General features: G+C 35.7%; 2 pseudogenes; both read left to right on the top strand.

The window, feature by feature from the left end:
* The first annotated feature begins 10062 nt into the window (after positions 1 to 10062).
* Positions 10063 to 10544, top strand: LOC143821547 (large ribosomal subunit protein eL32 pseudogene; annotated as a pseudogene).
* Positions 10545 to 24617: 14073 nt separating this feature from the next.
* LOC143821496 (large ribosomal subunit protein eL32 pseudogene) lies at positions 24618 to 25087 on the top strand (annotated as a pseudogene).
* The last annotated feature ends 370 nt before the right edge of the window (positions 25088 to 25457 follow it).

Below are 25457 nucleotides of genomic sequence, written 5' to 3'. Positions count from 1 at the left end.
TACTTAACAGTACGAAAATACGTACTTTTTAACCTAAATTTATCAGGGAAAAAATGTGAAAAAAATATTTCTATGTTCCATGGGCTTTCCCAACCATGTCAGTTTTAGTCCCACAAGGCTAACACTTCTCATAAACCAACAAAATGCCCACCCGGAACAATATATAATGCTACCTGAACCGTACTTAACAGTACGAAAATCCCTATTAATTTACCATCTTTTAAAAGGAAAAAAATGTGAAAGAAATATTTCTACGTACCATGGCCTTTCCCAACCATGGCAGTTTCCCTCCCACAGTATTAACACTTCTGAAAAACCAACAAAATGCCAACCCGATACAATATATAAAGCTAACCGATCAGTAGACATGGTACTTAACCGTACGAAAATACCTGTTAATTTACCTATTAATTTACCTAATTTTTACGAGAAAAAAATGTGAAAGAAATATTTCTTCATTCCATGGCCTTTCCCAACAATGTCAATTTTACTCCCACAGGTCTAACACTTCCAAAAAACCAACAGAATGCCCAGTCTGAACAATATATAAAGCTACCCGAACCATACATACGATACTTAACTGTACGAAAATTCCTATTAATTTACCAGTTTTTAGCAGGAAAAAATTTGAAAAAAATATTTCTACATCCCATGGGCTTTCCCAACCACTTCAATATTTCAACCGTACATTCGATACTTAACCGTACAGGGAAAAAATGTGAAAAAAATATTTCAACGTTCCATGGCCTTTCCCAACCATGGCAGTTTTCCTCCCACAGTATTAACACTTCTGAAAAACTAACAAAATGCCCACACGATACTATATATAAAGCTGACCCATGAGTGGACATGTTACTTAATCGTAAGAAAATACCTGATAATTTACCTAATTTTTACAAGAAATTTTTACAAGTAAAACAATGTAAAAATACATTTCTTCATGCCATGGCCTCTCCCAACCATGTCAATTATACTCCCACGAGTCTAACGCTTCCAAAAAACCAACAGAATGCCCAGTCTGAACAATATATAAAGGTACCCAAACGTTACATACAGTACTTAACAGTACGAAAATACCTAAATATTTACCTAAATTTTTAAGGGTAAAACTGTGATATTTCTACATTCCATGGCCTTACCGAATCATGGCAGTGTTTCTCCCACAGTTTTAACACTTCTGAAAAACTAACAAAATGCCCACCCGATACAATATATAAAGCTACCCAAACCGTATATACGATACTTAACCGTACGAAAATCCTTATTAATTTACCAGCTTTTAAAATGAAAAAAATGTGAAAAAAATATTTCTACATCCCATGGGCTTTACCAACCATTTCAATATTTCTCCAACAGGTCTAACATTTCTGAAAAACCAACAGAATACCTACCCGGAACAAAATATAAAGCTAACCGATCCGTAGAATGGGTACTTAAACGTACAATAATACCTATTAATTGAAATAATTTTTACAAGAAAAAAATGTGGAAAAAAAATTTATTCATTCCATGGCCTTTCCCAACCATGTAAATTTTACTCCCACAAGTCTAACGCTTACAAAATAATAACGATATCCCCTGTGCATGCACCGAGTCATGTCTGACCCTTGGGGGGACGCACATGATTGCAATGTGCATGCGCATTGTGGCCGAAAACGCGCGTGTGCGGCACTTGTGCGCATGCACGAATGTGTGAAAGTGCCGCACCTGTGTTTTTTTGGCTGCGCATGGCGCATGTGCGGCCCTGCTTCCCTCTCCCTCCCACAGTAAGAAACTTGCGGCCTGGGAAGTTTCTTACTGCAGGGGGGTGGGGGAGGGAGCCGCAGTGCAGTGCCAGGGCCTTCGCAGCCCAGGCCTGGTGGTTGGGGACCACCGGTATATACGATACTTAACCGTACGAAAATCCCTATTAATTTACCAGCTTTTAAAAGGAAAAAAAATGTGAAAAATATATTTCAACATCCCATGGGCTAACCGATCCGCAGACAGGGCTTTTAACCATACAAAAATACCTATTCATTTACCTAATTTTTACAAGAAAAAAATGTGAAAAAAATATGGGCACTTCCAAAATATAAAGCTAACCAATCCGTAGACAGTGAACTTACCCGTAAGAAAATACCTATGCATTTACTAATTTTTACGATTAAAAAAATATGATAAAAATATTTCTTCATTCCATGGCCTTTCCTAACCATGTCACTTTTATTCCCACAAGTCTAACGCTTCCAAAAAACGAAAAGAATTCCCAGACGGAACAATATATAAAGCTACCAGAACCGTACATACAATACTTAACTGGACGAAAATGCCTATTAATTTACCAGCTTTTACAATGAAAAAAATGTGAAAAAAATATTTCTACATCCCATGGGCTTTACCAACCATTTCAATATTTCTCCAACAGGTCTAACATTTCTGAAAAACCAACAGAATACCTACCCGGAACAAAATATAAAGCTAACCGATCCGTAGAAAGGGTACTTAACCGTACGATAATACCTATTAATTGAACTAATTTTTACAAGAAAAAAATGTGGAAAAAAAATTTATTCATTCCATGGCCTTTCCCAACCATGTAAATTTTACTCCCACAAGTCTAACGCTTCCAAAAAACGAAAAGAATTCCCAGACGGAACAATATATAAAGCTACCAGAACCGTACATACAATACTTAACTGGACGAAAATGCCTATTAATTTACCAGCTTTTACAATGAAAAAAATATTTCTACATCCCATGGGCTTTCCCAACCATGTAAATTTTACTCCCACACGGCTAACACTTCCCTATTAATATCCCTATTAATATACCATCTTTTAAAAGGAAAAAAATGTGAAAAAAATATTTCTACATCCCATGGGCTTTCGCAACCATTTCAATATTTCTCGAACAGGTCTAACACTTCTGAAAAACCAACAGAATACCCACCCGGAACAAAATATAAAGCTAACCGCTCCGTAGATAGCGTACTTATCCGTACGAAAATACCTATTAATTTACCAGCTTTTAAAAGCAAAAAAAATGTGAAAAAAATATTTCTACATCCCATGGGCTTTCGCACCCATTTCAATATTTCTCCAACAGGTCTAACACTTCTGAAAAACCAACAGAATACCTAATTTTTGCAAGTAAAAAAAGGCGATAAAATACTTCTCAAAAACCAACAAAATGCCCACCCGATACAATATATAAAGCTAACTGATCAGTAGACATGGTACTTAAACGTGCAAAAATACCTGTTAATTTACCTATTAATTTACCTATTAATTTACCTAATTTTTACAAGAAAAAAATTTGAAAGAAATATTTCTACATTCCATGGCTTTTCCCAACCATGTCAATGTTACTCCAACAGGTCTAATACTAGACAAGGTACTTAATTGTATGAAAATATCGATGAATTTACCTAATTTTTACAAGTAAAAAAAATGTGAAAAAAATATTTCTTCATTCCATGGCCTTTCCCAACCATGTCAATTTTCCTCCCACACAGCTAACACTTCTCAAGAACCAACAAAAGGCCAACCGGAACAATATATAAAGCTACCTGAACTGTACATACAGTATTTAACAGTACGAAAATACGTACTTTTTAACCTAAATTTATCAGGGAAAAAATGTGAAAAAAATATTTCTATGTTCCATGGGCTTTCCCAACCATGTCAGTTTTAGTCCCACAAGGCTAACACTTCTCATAAACCAACAAAATGCCCACCCGGAACAATATATAAAGCTACCCGAACCGTACATACGATACTTAACTGTACGAAAATTCCAATTAATTTACCAGTTTTTACCAGGAAAAAATTTGAAAAAAATATTTCTACATCCCATGGGCTTTCCCAACCATTTCAGAAGACTGGGTGAATAAACTAGCTGATCTTACCAAGATAGCCAAACTGACACTAAGAGGCCTTTCAAGAATAATGGGGCCCTTACCTGAACTATTTACAAAAGGGATTAAAAATGGGGAACCAAGTGTATCAAATGAAGAGTATAGCTCTCCTTTTCTGTATTAACAATGTAGATTGCATGTATCTCACTGTTTTCAACTCTGGAAAATAAAATAAAAACCATTTCAGTATTTCAACCGTACATTCGATACTTAACCGTACAGGGAAAAAATGTGAAAAAAATATTTCAACGTTCCATGGCCTTTCCCAACCATGGCAGTTTTGCTCCCACAGTATTAACACTTCTGAAAAACTAACAAAATGCCCAAATGATACTATATATAAAGCTTACCCATGAGTGGACATGGTACTTAATCGTAAGAAAATACCTGATAATTTACGTAATTTTTACAAGAAATTTTTACAAGTAAAACAATGTAAAAAAAACATTTCTTCATTCCATGGCCTCTCCCAACCATTTCAATTTTACTCCCATGAGTCTAATGCTTCCAAAAAACCAACAGAATGCCCAGTCTGAACAATATATAAAGGTACCTGAATGGTACATACAAAACTGTATGAATATCCCTATTAATTTACCAGATTTTACAAGGAAAAAATGGGGAAAAAATATTTCTACATCCCATGGGCTTTCCCAACTATGTCAATTTTATACCCACAAGGCTAACACTTCTAAAAAACCAACAGAATATCCACACGGAACAAATTATAAAGCTAACCGGTCCGTAGAAAGGGTACTATTAATTTACCAAATTATTATTAGTAAAAAAATGTGGAAAAAATATTTATATATTCCATGGGCTTTCCCAACCATGTCAATTTTACTCCCACGATTCTAACACTTCCAAAAAACCAACAGAATGCCCAGTCTGAACAATATATAAAGCTACCCGAGCAGTACATACAATACTTAACTGTACGAAAATCCCCATTAATTTTCCAGATTTTAAAAGGAAAAAAATGTGAAGAAAGTATTTCTACATCCCATGGGCTTTCCAACCATTTCAATATTTCACCAACAGGTCTAACACTTTTCAAAAACCAACAAAATACCCACACGGAACAATATACAAACCTACCGGATTCATACATACAATACTTAACAATACAAAATTTTACAGGGAAATATGTGAAAAAAATATTTCTGCATTCCCTGGCCTTTCCCAACCATGTCAGTTTTACTCCCACAAGTTCAACACTTCCAAAAAACCAACAGAATGCCCAGTCTGAACAAAATATAAAGTTACCCGAACCGTACATACAATACTTAACTGTACAAAAATCCCAAATAATTTACCAGCTTTTACAGGGGAAAAAATGTGAAAAAAATATTTCTACATCCAATGGGCTTTCCCAACCGTTTCAGTATTTCTCCAACAGGTCTGACACTTCCGAAAAACCAACAGAATAAACACCCGGAACAATATATAAAGCTAACTGATCCGTAGACAGCATACTGAACCGTATGAAAATACCTCTGAATTAACCTAATTTTTACAAATAAAAAAACGTGAAAAAATAGACAGCAAACTTAACCATACGAAAATACCTAAGAATTTACCTAATCATTACAAGTAAAAAAATGTGAAAAAAATATTTCTATGTTCCATGTCCTTTCCCAACCATGGCATTTTTCCTCCCACAGTTTTAACACTTCTGAAAAACCAAGAAAATGCCCACCCGGAACAATATATAAAGCTACCTAAACCGTACATACAGTACATAACCGTATGAAAATACATAATTTTTTATCGAAATTTTACAGGGAAAAAATGTAAAAAAAATATTTTTATGCTCCATGGCCTTTCCCAGCCATGTCAGTTTTATTCCCACAAGTTTAACACTTCCAAAAAACCAACAGAATGCCCAGTCTGAACAAAATATAAAGCTAACCGAACTGTACATACAATACTTAACTGTACGAAAATCCCTATTAATTTACCAGCTTTTACAAGGAAAAAAATATTTATATATTTCATGGGCTTTCACAACCATCTCAGTTTTATTCCCACAAGGCTAACACTTCTCAAAAAGCAACAAAATGCCCACCCGGAACTATGTATAAAGCTACCTGAACCGTACATACAGTACTTAACCGTACTAAAATACCTAATTATTTACCTAAATTTTACAGGGAAAAAGTGTGAAAAAAATATTTCTACGTTCCATGGCCTTTCCCAACCATTTCAATATTTCTCCAACAGGTCTAACACTTCTGAAAAACCAACAGAATACCCACCCTGAAAAAAATATAAAGCTAACTGAAAACGATACGAAAATCCCTATTAATTTACCTGCTTTTACCAGGATGTGAAAACTATGAAATAAATATTTCTACATTCCATGGCCTTTCCCAACCATGGCAGGTTTCCTCCCACAGTTTTAACACTTCTAAAAACCACCAAAATGCCCACCCGATACAATATATAAAGCTAACCAAACCGTATAAAAGATACCTAACTGTACGAAAATCCCTATTAATTTACCAGCTTTTAAAAGGAAAAAAATGTGAAAAAATATTTCTACATCCCATGGGCTTTCCCAACCATTTCAATATTTCACCCACTTGTCTAACACATCTGAAAAACCAACAGAATACACACCTGGAACAAAATATAAAGCTACCCGATCCGTAGACAGGGTACTTAACCGTACAAAAATACGTGTTAATTTACCTATTAATTTACCTAATTTTTACAAGAAAAAAATGTGAAAGAAATATTTCTTCATTCCATGGCCTTTCCCAACAATGTCGATTTTACTCCCACAAGTCTAAAGCTTCCAAAAAATCAAACGGAATGCCATTTGTATATTTATATATTCCATGTTTATATATTCCATATTTATATATTCCATGGGCTATCCCAACCATGTCAATTTGACTCCCACAAGGGTAACACTTCTCAAAAACCAACAAAATGCCCACCCGGGACAACATATAAAGCTACCTGAACCGTACTAACAGTACTTAATATTGCGAAAACACCTAATTATTTATCTAAATTTTACAGGGAAGAAATGTGAAAGAAATATTTTTACGTACCATGGCCGTTCACAACAATGGCAGTTTTCCTCCCACAGTATTAACCCTTCTGAAAAACCAACAAAATGCCCACCCGATACAATATCTAAAGCTAACCGATCAGTAGACATGGTACTTAACCGTACGAAAATACCTGTTAATTTACCTATTAATTTACCTAATTTTTACAAGAAAAAAATGTGAAAGAAATATTTCTTCATTCCATGGCCTTTCCCAGCCACGTAAATGTTACTCCCACGAGTCTAATGCTTCCAAAAACCCAACAGAATGCCCAGTCTGAACAATATATAAAGGTACCCGAACCGTACATACAATACTTAACTGTATGAAAATCCCTATTAATTTACCTGATTGTACAAGGAAACAAATGTGAAAAAATATTTCTACATCCCATGGGATATCCAACCATTTCAATATTTCTCCAACCGGTCTGAGACTTCTGAAAAACCAACAGAATACCCATCCGGAACAAAATATAAAGCTAACCGATCTGTAGACACGGTACTTAACCGTATGAAAATACCTATGGATTTACCTAAATTTTACAGGGAAAAATTGTGAAAAAGTATTTCTTCATTCCATGGCCTTTCCCAACCATGTCAAATTTACTCCCACAAGTCTAACGCTTCGATGAAACCAACATAATGCCCAGTCTGAACAATATATAAAGGTACCCGAACCGTACATACAATACTTAACGGTACGAAAATCCATATTAATTTACCAGATTGTACAAGGAAACAAATGTGAACAAAATATTTATACATCCCATGGGCTTTCCCAACAGTTTCAATATTTCTCCAACAGGTCTAACATTTCTGAAAAACCAACAGAATACCCACGCAGAACAAAATATAAAGCTTACCGATCTGTAGACAGGGTACTTAACCGTAAAAAAATCAATTGAACTAATTTTTACAAGAAAAAAATGTGACTAAAATATTTCTTCATTCCATGGCCTTTCCCAACCATGTCAATTTTACTTCCACAAGTCTACGAAAATCCATATTAATTTACCAGCTTTTAAAAGGGAAAAATGTGAACAAAATATTTCTACATCCGATGGGCTTTCCCAACCGTTTCAATACTTCACCAACAGGTCTAACACTTCTGAATAATCAACAGAATGCACACCTGGAACAAAAATATAAAGTTAACCGATCCGTAGACAGGGTACTTAACCGTACGAAAATACCGATTAATTTACTTAATTTTTACAAGTAAAAAAATGTGAAAAAAATATTTATATATTCCATGGGTTTTCCCAACCATGACAATTTTACTCCCACAGGGCTAACACTTCTCAAAAACCAACAAAATGCCCACCCGGGACAATATATAAACCTACCTGAACCGTACTTACAGTACTTAAGAGTACGAAAATACCTAATTATTTATCTAAATTTTACATGGAAGAAATGTGAAAGAAATATTTTTACGTAACATGGCCTTTCCGAACCATGGCAGTTTTCCTCCCACAGTATTAACACTTCTGAAAAACCAACAAAATACCCACCCGATACAATATATAAAGCTAACCGATCAGTAGACATGGTACTTAACCGTACGAAAATACCTGTTAATTTACCTATTAATTTACCTAATACCCACCCGATATTAATTTACCTAATACCCACCCGATATAAAGTACCATGTCAGTAGACATGGTACTTAACCTGTTAATTTACCTATTAATTTACCTAATTTTTACAAGACAAAAATGTGAAAGAAATATTTCTTCATTCCATGGCTTCTCCCAACCAATTTTACTCCCACGAGTCTAACGCTTCCAAAAAACCAACAGAATGCCCAATCTGAACAAAATATAAAGCTACCTGAATGGTACATACAAAACTGTACAAAAATCCCTGGAAAAAATATCCACCCGGAACAATATATAAAGCTACCGGAACCATACATAATTTACTTAAGGCAGCTGTCTGAAAGCTTTGCCCATATGGGTGGGAGTTCAATCCCAGCAGCCGGCTCAAGGTTGACTCAGCCTTCCATGCTTCCGAGGTCGGTAAAATGAGTACCCAGCTTGCTAGGGGGTAAATGGTCATGACTGGGGAAGGCACTGGCAAACCACCCCGTATTGAGTCTGCCATGAAAACGCTAGAGGGCATCACCCCAAGGGTCAGACATGACTCGGTGCTTGCACAGGGGATACCTTAACATTTACCTTTACGAAATTTTACAGGGAAATATGTGAAAAAAAATATTTCCACATTCTATGGCCTTTCCCAACCATGGCAGGTTTCCTCCCGCAGTTTTAACACTTCTAAAAACCAACAAAATGCCCAGTCGATACAATATATAAAGCTACCCAAACCGTATATGCGATACTTAACCGTACGGATATCCCTATTAATTTTCCAGGTTTTAAAAGGAAAAAAATGTGAAGAAAATATTTCTACATCCCATGGGCTTTTCCAACCATTTCAATATTTCTGCAACAGGTCTAACACTTCTGAAAAACCAACAGAATACCCACCCGGAAACAAATATAAAACTAACCGATCCGTAGACAGGGTACTTAAACGTACGAAAATACCTATGGATTTACCTAATTTTTACAACTAAAAAAATGTGAAAAAATATTTATATATTCCATGGCCTTTCCCAACCATGGCAGTTTTCCTCCCACAGTATTAACACTTCTCAAAAACCAACAAAATGCCCACCCAGGACAATATATAAAGCTACCTGAACCGTACTTACAGTACAAAAATACCTAATTATTTATCTAACTTTTACAGGGAAAAAATGTGAAAGAAATATTTCTACATTCCATGGCCTTTCCCAACCATGGCAGTTTTCATCCCACAGTATTAACACTTCTGAAAAACAAACAAACTGCCCACCCAATAAAATATATAAAGCTACCTGAACCGTACATACAATACGTAACAGTACAAAAATACCTAATTAGTTACCTAAATTTTACAGGGGGAAAATGTGAAAAAAATATTTCTACATTCCATGGCCTTTCACACCCGAACCGTACATACAGTACTTAACTGTACGAAAATCCCTATTAATTTACCAGCTTTTAAAAGGAAAAAAAGTGAACAAAATATTTGTACATCCGTTTTTTGCCGGCGCTTCCGAGGCGGGCGGGTGTCGCCATTAGCCGACTGACAACATGCCGGCCCTCAGACCCCTCATCTTCAAGAAGAGAACCAAGAAGTTCATCCATCATCAGTCTGATCGCAATGTCAAAATCAAGCGTAAGAGGAGAAAACCAAGAGGTATTGACAACAGAGTTCGCAGAAGATTCAAGGGCCAAATCTTGATGCCCAACATTGGGTATGGTAGCAATAAGAAGACAAAGGACATGCTGCCTTCAGGATTCAGAAAGTTTCTTGTCCACAATGTCAAAGAGTTAGAGGTTCTGATGATGAGCAACAAGTCATATTGTGCAGAGATCGCTCACAATGTTTTCCCCAAGAATCGAAAAGTAATTGTGGAGAGGGCAGCTCAGCTTGCTATCAAGGTTACCAATCCAAATGCAAGATTGCGGAGCGAGGAGAATGAATAGTTGTTCTTACACAACGATATTTAATAAAATATCAACAGAAGAAAAAAAATACTTATACATCCCATGCCTTTCCCAACCATTTCAATATTTCTCCAACAGGTCTAACATTTCTGAAAAACCAGCAGAATAACCACCAGGAACAAAATATAAAGCTAACCGATCCTTAGACAGGGTACTTAACCGTACTAAAATACCTATGGATTTACCTAATTTTTACAAGTAAAAAAATGTGAAAAAAATATTTCTTCATTCCATATTGTTTCCCAACCATGTAAATATTACTCCCACAAGTCTAACGCTTCCTAAAAACCAACATAATGCCCAGTCTTTACAATATATAAAGCTACCAAAAGCTTTATATACCTAAACGTACGAAAATCCCTATTAATTTACCAGTTTTCAAAAGGAAAAAAATGGGGAAAAAATATTTCTACATCCCATGGGCTTTCCCAACCATTTTAATATTTCTCCAACAGGTCTAATACTTCTGGAAAACCAACAGAATACCCACCCGGCACAAAATATAAAGCTAACCTTTCTGTAGACTGCGTACTTCTGTAGACAACGTAGGAGAATACCTATGAAAAATGTGAAAAAAATATTTATATATTCCATGGGCTTTCTCAAACATGTCAATTTTACTCCCACAAGACTAATACTTCTCAAAAACCAACAAAATGCCCATCCGATACAATATAGAAAACTGATCAGTAGACATGGTACTTAAACGTACAAAAATACCTGTTCATTTACCTATTAATTTACCTAATTTTTACAAGAATAAAATGTGAAAGAAATATTTCTTCATTCCATGGCTTTTCCCAACCACATAAATGTTACTCCCACGAATCTAATGCTTCCAAAAAACCAACAGAATGCCCAGTCTGAAAAATATATAAAGCTACCCAAACGTTACATACAGTACTTAACAGTACGAAAATACCTAATTATTTACCTAAATTTTAAAGGGTAAAACTGTGAAAAAGATATTTCTACATTCCCTGGCCTTACCCAATCATGGCAGTGTTCCTCCCACAGTTTTAACACTTCTGAAAAACCAAGAAAATGCCCACCCGGGACAATATATAAAGCTAGTTGAACCGTACTTACAGTACTTAACCGTATGAAAATCCCTATTAATTTACCAGCTTTTAAAAGGAAAAAATGTGAACCAAATATTTATACACCCCATTTCAATATTTCTCCAACAGGTCTAACACTTCTGAAAAACCAACAGATTAACCACCCAGAACAATTCATAAAGCTAAACGTTCTGTGGATAGGGTACTTAACGGTACAAAAATAGCTATGTATTTACATAATTTTTACAAGAAAAAATGTGAAAAATATATTTCTACATCCCATGGGCTTTCCCAACCATTTCAAGATTTCTCCAACTGGTTTAACACTTCTGATAAACCAACAGAATAACATCCGGGAAAATAAATAAAGCTACCTGAACCATAAATGCAGTATTTAACCATACGATACTACCCATTAATTTACCAGCTTTTACCAGGATGTGAAAAACGTGAAAGAAATATTTCTACGTTCCATGGCCTCCCAACCATGGCAGTTTTCCTCCCACAGTTTTAACACTTCTGAAAAACCAACAAAAGGCCCATCCGATACAATATATAAAGCTACCCAAAGCGTATATACGATACTTAACCGTACGAAAATCCCTATTAATTTACCTAATTTTTGCAAATAAAAAAATGTGAATAAAATATGTATATATTCCATCGGCTTTCCCAACCATGTCAATTTTACTCCCACAAGTCTAACACTTCCAAAAACCCAACAGAATGCCCAGTCTGTACAATATATAAAGCTACCCGAACAGTACATAAAATACTTAACTTTACTAATAACCCTATTAATTTACCAGTATATACAAGGAAAAAATGTGAAAAAAATATTTCTACATCCCATGGGCTTTCCCAACCATTTCAATATTTCTCCAACAGTTCTGACACTTCTGAAAACCAACAGAATAACCACCCGGAACAATATATAAAGCTAACCGATCCGTAGATAGCGTACTTAACCGTACGAAAATACCTACGAATTTACCTAATTTTTGCAAGTAAAAAAGGCGATAAAATACTTCTCAAAAACCAACAAAATGCCCACCCGATACAATATATAAAGCTAACTGATCAGTAGACATGGTACTTAAACGTACAAAAATACCTGTTAATTTACCTATTAATTTACCTATTAATTTACCTCATTTTTATAAGAAAAAAATGTGAAAGAAATATATCTACATTCCATGGCTTTTCCCAACCACGTCAATGTTACTACCACTAATCTAATGCTTCCAAAAAACCAACAGAATGCCCAGTCTGAACAATATATAAAGCTACCCGAACGTTACATACAGTACTTAACAGTACGAAAATACCTAATTATTTACCTAAATTTTAAAGGGTAAAACTGTGATATTTCTACATTCCATGGCCTTACTAAATCATAGCAGTGTTCCTCCCACAGTTTTAACACTTCTGAAAAACCAAGAAAATGCCCACAAGGGACAATATATAAAGCTACCTGAACCGTACTTACAGTACTTAACCATATGAAAATCCCTATTAATTTACCAGCTTTTAAAAGGAAAAAGGAAAAAATGTGAACAAAATATTTATACATCCCATGGGCTTTCCCAACCGTTTCAATATTTCTCCAACAGGTCTAATACTTCGGAAAAACCAGCAGAATAACCACCCGGAACAAAAGATAAAGCTAACCGATCCGTAGACAGCATACTTAAACGTATGAAAATACCCATGAATTGACCTAATTTTTACAAGTAAAGAAATGTGAAAAATATATTTATATATTCTATGGGATTTCCATGTCAATTTCACTCCCACAAGGCTAACACTTCTGAAAAACCAACAAAATACCCACCCGGAACAATATATAAAGCTACCTAAACCATACATACAGTACTTAACAGTACAAAGATTTATTTACCTAAATTTTACATGGAAATATGTGAAAAAAACATCTCTATATTCCGTGGCCTTTCCCAACCCTGTCAATGATACTCCAACAGGTCTAATACTAGACAGGGTACTTAACCGTACGAAAATATCGTTGAATTTACCTAATTTTTACAAGTAAAAAAATGTGAAAAAAATATTTCTTCATTCCATGGCCTTTCCCAACCATGTCAATTTTCCTCCCACACAGCTAACACTTCTCAAGAACCAACAAAAGGCCAACCGGAACAATATATAAAGCTACCTGAACTGTACATACAGTACTTAACAGTACGAAAATACGTACTTTTTAACCTAAATTTATCAGGGAAAAAATGTGAAAAAAATATTTCTATGTTCCATGGGCTTTCCCAACCATGTCAGTTTTAGTCCCACAAGGCTAACACTTCTCATAAACCAACAAAATGCCCACCCAGAACAATATATAATGCTACCTGAACCGTACTTAACATTACGAAAATCCCTATTAATTTACCATCTTTTAAAAGGAAAAAAATGTGAAAGAAATATTTCCACGTACCATGGCCTTTCCCAACCATGACAGTTTCCCTCCCACAGTATTAACACTTCTGAAAAACCAACAAAATGCCAACCCGATACAATATATAAAGCTCACCGATCAGTAGACATGGTACTTAACCGTACGAAAATACCTGTTAATTTACCTATTAATTTACCTAATTTTTATGAGAAAAAGATGTGAAAGAAATATTTCTTCATTCCATGGCCTTTCCCAACCATGTCAATTTTACTCCCATAGGTCTAACACTTCCAAAAAACCTACAGAATGCCCTGTCTGAACAATATATAAAGCTACCCGAACCGTACATACGATACTTAACTGTACGAAAATTCCTATTAATTTACCAGTTTTTACCAGGAAAAAATTTGAAAAAAATATTTCTACATCCCATGGGCTTTCCCAACCATTTCAATATTTCAACCGTACATTCGATACTTAACCGTACAGGGAAAAAATGTGAAAAAAATATTTCAACGTTCCATGGCCTTTCCCAACCATGGCAGTTTTCCTCCCACAGTTTTAACCCTTCTGAAAAACTAACAAAATGCCCACACGATACTATATATAAAGCTTACCCATGAGTGGACATGGTACTTAATCGTAAGAAAATACCTGATAATTTACCTAATTTTTACAAGAAATTTTTACAAGTAAAACAATGTAAAAAAAACATTTCTTCATGCCATGGCCTCTCCCAACCATGTCAATTATACTCCCACGAGTCTAATGCTTCCAAAAAACCAACAGAATGCCCAGTCTGAACAATATATAAAGGTACCCAAACGTTACATACAGTACTTAACAGTACGAAAATACCTAAATATTTACCTAAATTTTTAAGCGTAAAACTGTGATATTTCTACATTCCATGGTCTTACCGAATCATGGCAGTGTTTCTCCCACAGTTTTAACACTTCTGAAAAACCAACAAAATGCCCACCCGATACAATATATAAAGCTACCCAAACCGTATATACGATACTTACCCGTACGAAAATCCTTATTAATTTACCAGCTTTTAAAATGAAAAAAATGTGAAAAAAATATTTCTACATCCCATGGGCTTTACCAACCATTTCAATATTTCTCCAACAGTTCTAAGACTTCTGAAAAACCAACAGAATACCCACCCGGAACAAAATATAAAGCTAACCGATCCTTAGATAGCGTACTTAACCGTACGAAAATACCTACGAATTTACCTAATTTTTGCAAGTAAAAAAAGGCGATAAAATACTTCTCAAAAACCAACAAAATGCCCACCCGATACAATATATAAAGCTAGCTGATCAGTAGACATGGTACTTAAAGGTGCAAAAATACCTGTTAATTTACCTATTAATTTACCTATTAATTTACCTAATTTTTACAAGAAAAAAATGTGAAAGGAATATTTCTACTTCCCATGGGCTTTACCAACCATTTCAATATTTCTCCAACAGGTCTAACATTTCTGAAAAACCAACAGAATACCTACCCGGAACAAAATATAAAGCTAACCGATCCGTAGAAAGGGTACTTAACCGTACGATAATACCTATTAATTGAACTAATTTTTACAAGAAAAAAATGTGAAAAAAATATTTCTTCATTCCATGGCCTTTCCCAACCATGTAAATATTACTCCCACAAGTCTAACGCTTACAAAATAATAACGATATCCCCTGTGCAAGCACCGAGTCGTCTGACCCTTGGGGTGACGCACATGATTGCAATGTGCATGCGCATTGTGGCCGAAAACGCGCGTGTGCGGCACTTGTGCGCATGCACGAATGTGTGAAAGTGCCGCACCTGTGTTTTTTTGGCTGCACATGGCGCATGCGCGGCCCTGCTTCCATCACCCTCCCTCCCACAGTAAGAAACTTGCGGCCTGGGAAGTTTCTTACTGCAGGGGGGTGGGGAGAGGGAGCCGCAGCGCAGTGCCAGGGCCTTCGCAGCCCCGGCCTGGTGGTTGGGGACCACCGGTATATATGATACTTACCCGTACGAAAATCCCTATTAATTTACCAGCTTTTAAAAGGAAAAAAATGTGAAAAATATATTTTAACATCCCATGGGCTAACCGATCCGCAGACAGGGCTTTTAACCGTACAAAAATACCTATTCATTTACCTAATTTTTACAAGAAAAAAATGTGAAAATAATATGGGCACTTCCAAAATATAAAGCTAACCAATCCGTAGACAGTGAACTTACCCGTAAGAAAATACCTATGCATTTACTAATTTTTACGAGTAAAAAAATATGATAAAAATATTTCTTCATTCCATGGCCTTTCCTAAACATGTCACTTTTATTCCCACAAGTCTAACACTTCCAAAAAACGAAAAGAATTCCCAGACGGAAAAATATATAAAGCTACCAGAACCGTACATACAATACTTAACTGTACGAAAATCCCTATTAATTTACCAGATTTTACAATGAAAAAATGGTGAAAAAAATATTTCTACATCCCATGGGCTTTCCCAACCATTTCAATATTTCTCCAACAGGTCTAACACTTCTGAAAAACCAACAGAATACCCACCCGGAACAAAATATAAAGCTAACCGATCCGTAGATAGCGTACTTAACCGTACGAAAATACCTACGAATTTACCTAATTTTTGCAAGTAAAAAAAGGCGATAAAATACTTCTCAAAAACCAACAAAATGCCCACCCGATACAATATATAAAGCTAGCTGATCAGTAGACATGGTACTTAAACGTGCAAAAATACCTGTTAATTTACCTATTAATTTACCTATTAATTTACCTAATTTTTACAAGAAAAAAATGTGAAAGGAATATTTCTATATTCCATGGCCTTTCCCAACCATGTCAAGGTTACTCCAACAGGTCTAATACTATACAGGGTACTTAACCGTACGAAAATATCGATGAATTTACCTAATTTTTACAAGTAAAGAAATGTGAAAAAAATATTCCATGGCCTTTCCCAAACATGTCAATTTTCCTCCCACACAGCTAACACTTCTCAAGAACCAACAGAATGCCCAGTCTGAACAATATATAAAGCTACCCGAACCGTACATACGATACTTAACTGTATGAAAATTCCTATTAATTTACCAGTTTTTACCAGGAAAAAATTTGAAAAAAATATTTTTACATCCCATGGGCTTTCCCAACCATTTCAATATTTCAACCGTACATTCGATACTTAAACGTACAGGGAAAAAATGTGAAAAAAATATTTCAACGTTCCATGGCCTTTCCCAACCATGGCAGTTTTCCTCCCACAGTATTAACACTTCTGAAAAACTAACAAAATGCCCACCCGATACAATATATAAAGCTACCCAAACCATTTATACGATACTTAACCGTACGAAAATCCCTATTAATTTTTCAGAAGTGTTAAAACTGTGGAAGGTAAACTGCCATGGTTGGGAAAGGCCACAGAACGTAGAAATATTTTTTTCACATATTTCCCTGTAAAATTTAGGCAAATAATTAGGTATTTTCATACGGTTAAGTACCTTATTTATGTTTCAGGTAGCTTTATATATTGTCCCGGGTGGGTATTTTGTTGGTTTTTGAGAAGTGTTAGCCTCGTGGGAGTGAAATTGACATGGTTGGGAAATCCCATGGAATATATAAATATATTTTTCACATTTTTTTACTTGTAAAAATTAGGTAAATTCATCGGAATTTTCATATGTTTAAGTACGCTGTTTTAGGATTGGTTAGCTTTATATTTTTTTCCGGGTGGTTATTCTGCTGGTTCTTCAGAAGTGTTAGACCTGTTGGAGAAATATTGAAACGGTTGGGAAAGCCCATGGGATGTAGAAATATTTTGTTCACATTTTTCCTTTTAAAAGCTGGTAAATAAATAGGGATTTTCGTATGGTTAAGTATCGTATGTACGGTTCAGGTCGCTCTATATATAGTATCGGGTGGGCATTTTGCTGGTTTTTCAGAAGTGTTAAAACTGTGGGAGGAACACTGCCATGTTTCGGTAAGGCCATGGAATGTAGAAATATCTTTTTCCCAGTTTTAACCTGTAAAATCTAGGTAAATAATTAGGTATTTTCGTACTGTTAAGTACTGTATGTAACGTTCGGGTAGCTTTATATATTGTTCAGAATGGGCATTCTGTTGGTTTTTTGGAAGCGTTAGACTCGTGGGAGTAATATTTACGTGGTTGGGAAAGGCCATGGAATGAAGAAATATTTCTTTCACATTTTTTCTCGTAAAAATTAGGTAAATCAATAGGTAAATTAACAGATATTTTCATACGGTTAAGTACCATGTCTACTGATCGGTTAGCTTCATATATTGTATCGGGTGGGCATTTTGTTGGTTTTTCAGAAGTGTTAATACTGTTCGAGGAAAACTGCCATGGTTGGGAAAGGCCATGGTACTTAAAAATATTTTTATATCCCATGGGCTTTTCCAACCATTTCAATTTGACTCCCACAAGGCTAAGACTTATCAAAAACCAACAAAATGCCCACCCGTAACAATATATAAAGCTACCTGAACCGTACATACAGTACTTAACCGTATGAAAAAACCTAATTATTTACCTAAATTTTACCGGGAAAAAATGTGGAAAAAAAATTTCTACGTTCCATGCCCTTTCCCAACCATGGCAGTTTTCTTCCCACAGTTTTAACACATCTAAAAACCAACAAAATGCCAACCGGAACAATATATAAAGCTACCTGAACCGTACATATAGTACTTAACAGTACGAAAATACCTATTAATTTACCAGCTTTTAAAAGCAAAAAAATGTGAAAAAAATATTTCTACTTCCCATGGGCTTTCGCAACCATTTCAATATTTCTCCAACAGGTCTAACACTTCTGAAAAACCAACAGAATACCTACCTGGACCAAAATATAAAGCTAACCGGTCCGTATACAGGGTACTTAACCGTACGAAAATACTGATGAATTTACCTAATTTTTACAAGTAAAAAAATGTGAAAAAAAGATTTCTTCATTCCATGGCCTTTCCCAACCATGTCAATTTTACTCCCATAAGTCTAACGCTTCCAAAAAACCAACAGAATGCCCAGTCTGAACAATATATAAAGCTACCCGAACCGTACATACAATACTTAACCAGCTTTTACAAGGAAAAAAATCTGAAATAAATATTTCTACATCCCATGGTCTTTCGCAACCGTTTCAATATTTCTCAAAATGTCTAACACTTCTGAAAAACCAACAGAATACCCACCCGGAACAAAATATAAAGCTAACCGATCAGTAGACAAGATACATAACCGTACAAAATTTCCTATGAATTAACCTAATCTTTACAAGTAAAAAAATGTGGAAAAAATATTTATATATTCCATGCGCTTTCCCAAGAATGTCAATTATACTCCCTCATGGCTAACACTTCTCAAGAACCAACAGGAACATTATGTTCCAACTGGAACATTATATAAAGCTACCTGAACCGTACATACAGTACGAGAATACCTAATTATTTACCTAAATTTTACAGGGAAAAAATGAGAAAAAAATATTTCTACATACCATGGGCTTTCCCAACCATTTCAATATTTCTTCAACAGGTCTAATACTTATGAAAAACCAACAGAATACCCACCTGGAACAAAATATAAAGCTAACCGATCCGCAGACAGGGTACTTAACCGCATGAAAATACCTATGAATATACCTAATTTTTACAAGTAAAAAAAAGTGAAAAAATATATTTCTTCATTCCGTGGCCTTTCCCAACCATTTCAATATTTCTCCAACATGTCTAACACTTCTTAAAAACCAACATAATACCCACCCGGAACAAAATATAAATTTACCCGTTCCGTAGACATGGTACATAACCGTACGAAAATATCGATGAATTTACCTAATTTATACAAGTAAAAAAATGTGAAAAAAAAATTCTTCATTCTATGGCCTTTCCCAACCATGTCAATTTTATTCCCACATAGCTAACACTTCTCAAGAACCAACAAAAGTCCAACCTGAACAATATATAAAGCTACCTGAACCATACATACAGTACTTAACAGTACGAAAATACCTAATTATTTACATAAATTTTACAGGGAGAAAATGTGAAAAAAATATTTCTGTGTTCCGTGGGCTTTCCCAACCATATCCTTTGCGGCCTTAAAGCACAACCAGTCTGTAACAAAGGCAGCAATTCCTCCTGGTTTGACCAAGAATGTCATATCTCAAAAAAAAACCGGAGAGAGCTATTTAGACAGGCCCAATCGTCAGAGGATCAGACTATTATCCACAGTTACTTTGAACAAAAAAAAAACAGTATAATTGTCTTATCCGAGAGAAAAAACGGCTTTACTCTCACGATAATTGGGCCCGCCTATTTGACATTGTTAAATCCAAAAATTCCAAAGCATTCTGGTCAGCTGTAAGAGGACCCTTGAGGGGGAAGACTGATAATTTAGAACTTATTATTGCCCCCCAAGTTTGGGTTGATCATTTTTCTGCTCTATTTAATGTCCCAGCGCTCCAGAAAATCTGCTGAATGACTCCATCCCAACTAATGTCCCTAGATGGTCCCCAGTTTTGCCTGACGAAGTAGAGGAATTAATTCTGAGCCTTAAGATAGGCAAAGCCCCAGGCCAGGATGCCTTTTCAGCTGAACTTCTAAAAAACAACCCTAAATGGTGGGCTCCTCCCTTGGCCAACTTATTTACCTTAATTGACTTACATGGGATTGTCCCAAGTTCTTGGTTGAATTCAATCATTATTCCCATGTTTAAAAAGGGTGACCATAATGACCCTAATAATTTTAGACCTATTAGTTTATTATCAATTATAGGTAAGATTTATGCAAAACATCTCGAACGGCGCCTAACTGATTGGGCTCGCTCTCAAAGAATTATAGGTCCTGAACAGATTGGTTTCTTGCAGGGTAACTCTACTATAGATCATTGTTTAACTCTCTCATGCCTGGCCGAGAAATATACGTCCCAAAATGGTAAGAGGCTATATACAGCTTTTATAGATCTTAAAAGTGCCTTTGATAAGATAGATAGGGATATGCTCTGGAATAAATTGCGATCAATGGGTATGGAACCGAGACTTGTGTTTCTCATCCAAAAACTTTATGTGTCCACCTCCTTCCAAGTCCGGTATTCTTCAAAGGGAGACTTAACCTCTAAGATTTCAATGACCATTGGAGTTAAGCAAGGCTGTATTCTGGCCCCCTTGTTGTTCAATTTATTCAGTAATGATTTAGCGTTAAAACTGGAACCAATTAATGGTCATCCCCCAAAACTCGGTTCCCAGCATATTCCTTTGTTGTTGTATGCCGACAATACTACAATACTGTCATATACAAGGGTTGGCTTACAACGATACTTATCCAATATTGCCAAGATAATAAGTTAGTAATTAACTATGGTAAAACAAAAGTTTTGGTTTTCTCTAAGAGCTGGCATGCAATGACTTGGTCTATTGGAGGCACTTCAATAGAACAAGTCAAAACATTTAAGTATCTAGGTGTTACCTTCCCGTATAACCAGAAATGGAGCTCCCACTGCCAACGAGCTATCAATCTGGCCAAATCCTCATCTTCTTTGATAAAACAGTTCTTTTTCTCTGCGAAAGGTAACCAATTTATCCCTGCAGCAATTAAAATTTTTAATGCCAAAGTAATGTCCCAGCTCCTGTTTGGATGCCCCTTATGGGTTCCTGCCTTTAATAAATCTATTGAGGGTGTTCAATCTGCTTTCTATAGGCAAATTGCAGGGGTTCCCAACTGTGTCTCCTACCATGCCATTTGCGCAGAATTTGGCCAAATTAGGGTAGAGACAAGGGCCTGGATAGCTACTTTTAAATTTTGGGTCAGATGGTTTTTTAGAATAGAAACTGGCAGCCTTTTAACTTGTCTAAAAAGTGACCCTCTTAAATTTCAATGGATCCAGGCTATGGAACAAAAATTAGTCTCCATTGGCATCGATCTGAACTCCCTACTACCTCTGGAAGAAAAATGTGTCTTCCGGATTATTAAACAGAGAATTTTAGACCATGAGCAGCAGGAACTCATACCTACCCAGCCTCGAGTCTGCTCACCAGCATTCTTTGGCATCATTATGCAGAGAAATATTATGCCTACATATTTGCATCTCCTTGATGTCCCACCCCTGAGAAGAGCTTTTCTCCTGGCACGAATGAATGCTTTCCCCTCAAAGGTCTTAGAGGGAAGATTCCATCATATCCCATACCATGCGAGACTCTGTCCGCGTGGTTCTGGCTGCCCTGACTCTGTCTCACACATTTTGCTAGATTGCCCCTTATATGAGCAGTGTCGGGATGACAGCTTTGTTGCTTTGCTGGGAAACAAGCCTTCTGTAAGTAAATCTATGACCTTGCAATTTCTGCTCTTTGACAAAGACCCAGAGATAACCATTTTAGTTGCCAGAGCTTTAACTAAGATGCTTTTATAATATGCTGCCTACCTTGTATTTTATCTCTTATAGTTTATTTGATCATTTTAAGATTTGTTTGGTCATGTAACACCATTTTATTATTTTGTTGAAATTTTAAACCCTCTTTTTATATGTCTTATACATTTTATGCCAATAAAAGGTTACTGACTGACTGACTGGCCATATCCATTTTACTCTCACAAGGCTAACACTTCTTTTAAACCAACCAAATGCCCACCCGAAACAATATATAATGCTACCTGAACCGTACTTAACAGTACGAAAATCCCTATTAATTCACCAGCTTTTAAAAGGGAAAAAATGTGAAAAAAATATTTCTACATCCCATAAGCTTTCCCAACCGTTTCAATATTTCACCAACAGATCTAACACTTCTGAAAAACCAAGAGCATACACACCTGGAACAAAATATAAATCTAACCGATCCGTAGACAGGGTACTTAAAAGTACGAAAATACCAGTTAATTTACCTATTAATATAACTCAAAAAATGTGAAAAAAATATTTATATATTCCATGGGTTTTCCCAACCATGTCACTTTTACTCCCTCAAGGCTAACACTTCTCAAAAACCAACAAAATGCGCACCCGGGACAATATATAAAGCTACCTGAAACGTACTAACAGTACTTAATAGTAAAAAAAATCTCTTTATTTATCTAAATTTCACAGGGAAAAAATTTGAAAGAAATATTTCTATGTACCATGGCCTATCCCAATCATGGCAGTTTTCCTCCCACAGTATTAACACTTCTGAAAAACCAACAAAATGCTCACCCGATACAATATATAAAGCTAACCGATCAGTAGACATGGTACTTAACCGTACGAAAATACCTGTTAATATACCTATTAATTTACCTAATTTTTACAAGACAAAATGTGAAAGAAATATTTCTTCATTCCATGGCCTTTCCCAGCCACGTAAATGTTACTCCCACGAGTCTAGTATTTCTCAAAAACCAACAAAATGCCCACCCGGGACAATATATAAACCTACCTGAACCGTACTTACAGTACAAAAATACCTCATTATTTATCTAAATTTTACAGGGAAAAAATGTGAAAGAAATATTTTTACATTCCGTGGCCTTTCCCAACCATGGCAGTTTTCCTCCCACAGTTTTAACACTTCTGAAAAACCAACAAAATTCCCACCCGATACAATATATAAAGCTAACTGATCAGTAGACATGGTACTTAAACGTACAAAAATACCTGTTAATTTGCCTATTAATTTACCTAATTTTTACAAGACAAAATGTGAAAGAAATATTTCTTCATTCCATGGCCTTTCCCAACCACGTCAATTTTATTCCCATGAGTCTAATGCTTCCAAAAAACGTACAGAATGCCCAGTGTGAACAATATATAAAGCTACTTGAACGGTACATACAATACTTAACTGAACGAAAATCCGTATTAATTTACCAGGATTTACCAGGATGTGAAAAATGTGAAAAAAATATTTCCACATTCCATGGCCTTTCCCAACCATGGCAGGTTTCCTCCCGCAGTTTTAACACTTCTAAAAACCAACAAAATGCCCACTCGATACAATATATAAAGCTACCCAAACCGTATATGCGATACTTAACCGTACGGATATCCCTATTAATTTTCCAGGCTTTAAAAGGAAAAAAATGTGAAAAAAATATTTATATATTCCATGGCCTTTCCCAACCATGGCAGTTTTCCTCCCACAGTATTAACACTTCTCAAAAACCAACAAAATGCCCACCCGGGACAATATATAAAGATACCTGAACCGTACTTACAGTACAAAAATACCTAATTATTTATCTAAATTTTACAGGGAAAAAATGTGAAAGAAATATTTCTACATTCCATGGCCTTTCCCAACCATGGCAGTTTTCATCCCACAGTATTAACACTTCTGAAAAACATACAAACTGCCCACCCAATAAAATATATAAAGCTACCTGAACCGTACATACAATACGTAACAGTACAAAAATACCTAATTAGTTACCTAAATTTTACAGGGGAAAAATGAGAAAAAAATATTTCTACATTCCATGGCCTTTCACACCCGAACCGTACATACAGTACTTAACTGTACGAAAATCCCTATTAATTTACCAGCTTTTAAAAGGAAAAAAAGTGAACAAAATATTTGTACATCCGTTTTCTGCCGGCGCTTCCGAGGCGGGCGGGTGTCGCCATTAGCCGACTGACAACATGCAGGCCCTCAGACCCCTCATCTTCAAGAAGAGAACCAAGAAGTTCATCCGTCATCAGTCTGATCGCTATGTCAAAATCAAGCGTAACTGGAGAAAACCAAGAGGTATTGACAACAGAGTTCGCAGAAGATTCAAGGGCCAAATCTTGATGCCCAACATTGTGTATGGTAGCAATAAGAAGACAAATGACATGCTGCCTTCAGGATTCAGAAAGTTTCTTGTCCACAGTGTCAAAGAGTTAGAGGTGCTGATGATGAGCAACAAGTCATATTGTGCAGAGATCGCTCACAATGTTTTCCCCAAGAATCGAAAAGTAATTGTGGAGAGGGCAGCTCAGCTTGCTATCAATGTTACCAATCCAAATGCAAGATTGCGGAGCGAGGAGAATGAATAGTTGTTCTTACACAACGATATTTAATAAAATATCAACAGAAGAAAAAAAATATTTATACATCCCATGGCCTTTCCCAACCATTTCAATATTTCTCCAACAGGTCTAACATTTCTGAAAAACCAGCAGAATAACCACCAGGAACAAAATATAAAGCTAACCGATCCGTAGACAGGGTACTTAACCGTACTAAAATACCTATGGATTTACCTATTTTTTATAAGTAAAAAAATGTGAAAAAAATATTTCTTCATTCCATGTTGTTTCCCAATTATGTAAATATTACTCCCACAAGTCTAACGCTTCCTAAAAACCAACATAATGCCCAGTCTTTACAATATATAAAGCTACCAAAAGCTTTATATACCTAAACGTACGAAAATCCCTGTTAATTTACCAGTTTTCAAAAGGAA

Source organism: Paroedura picta, chromosome 1, assembly GCF_049243985.1.
Source record: "Paroedura picta isolate Pp20150507F chromosome 1, Ppicta_v3.0, whole genome shotgun sequence".
Classification (NCBI taxonomy): domain Eukaryota; kingdom Metazoa; phylum Chordata; class Lepidosauria; order Squamata; family Gekkonidae; genus Paroedura; species Paroedura picta.
The sequence above is the reverse complement of the archived record's forward strand: the minus strand, read 5'-3'. Positions and strand labels throughout refer to the sequence as shown.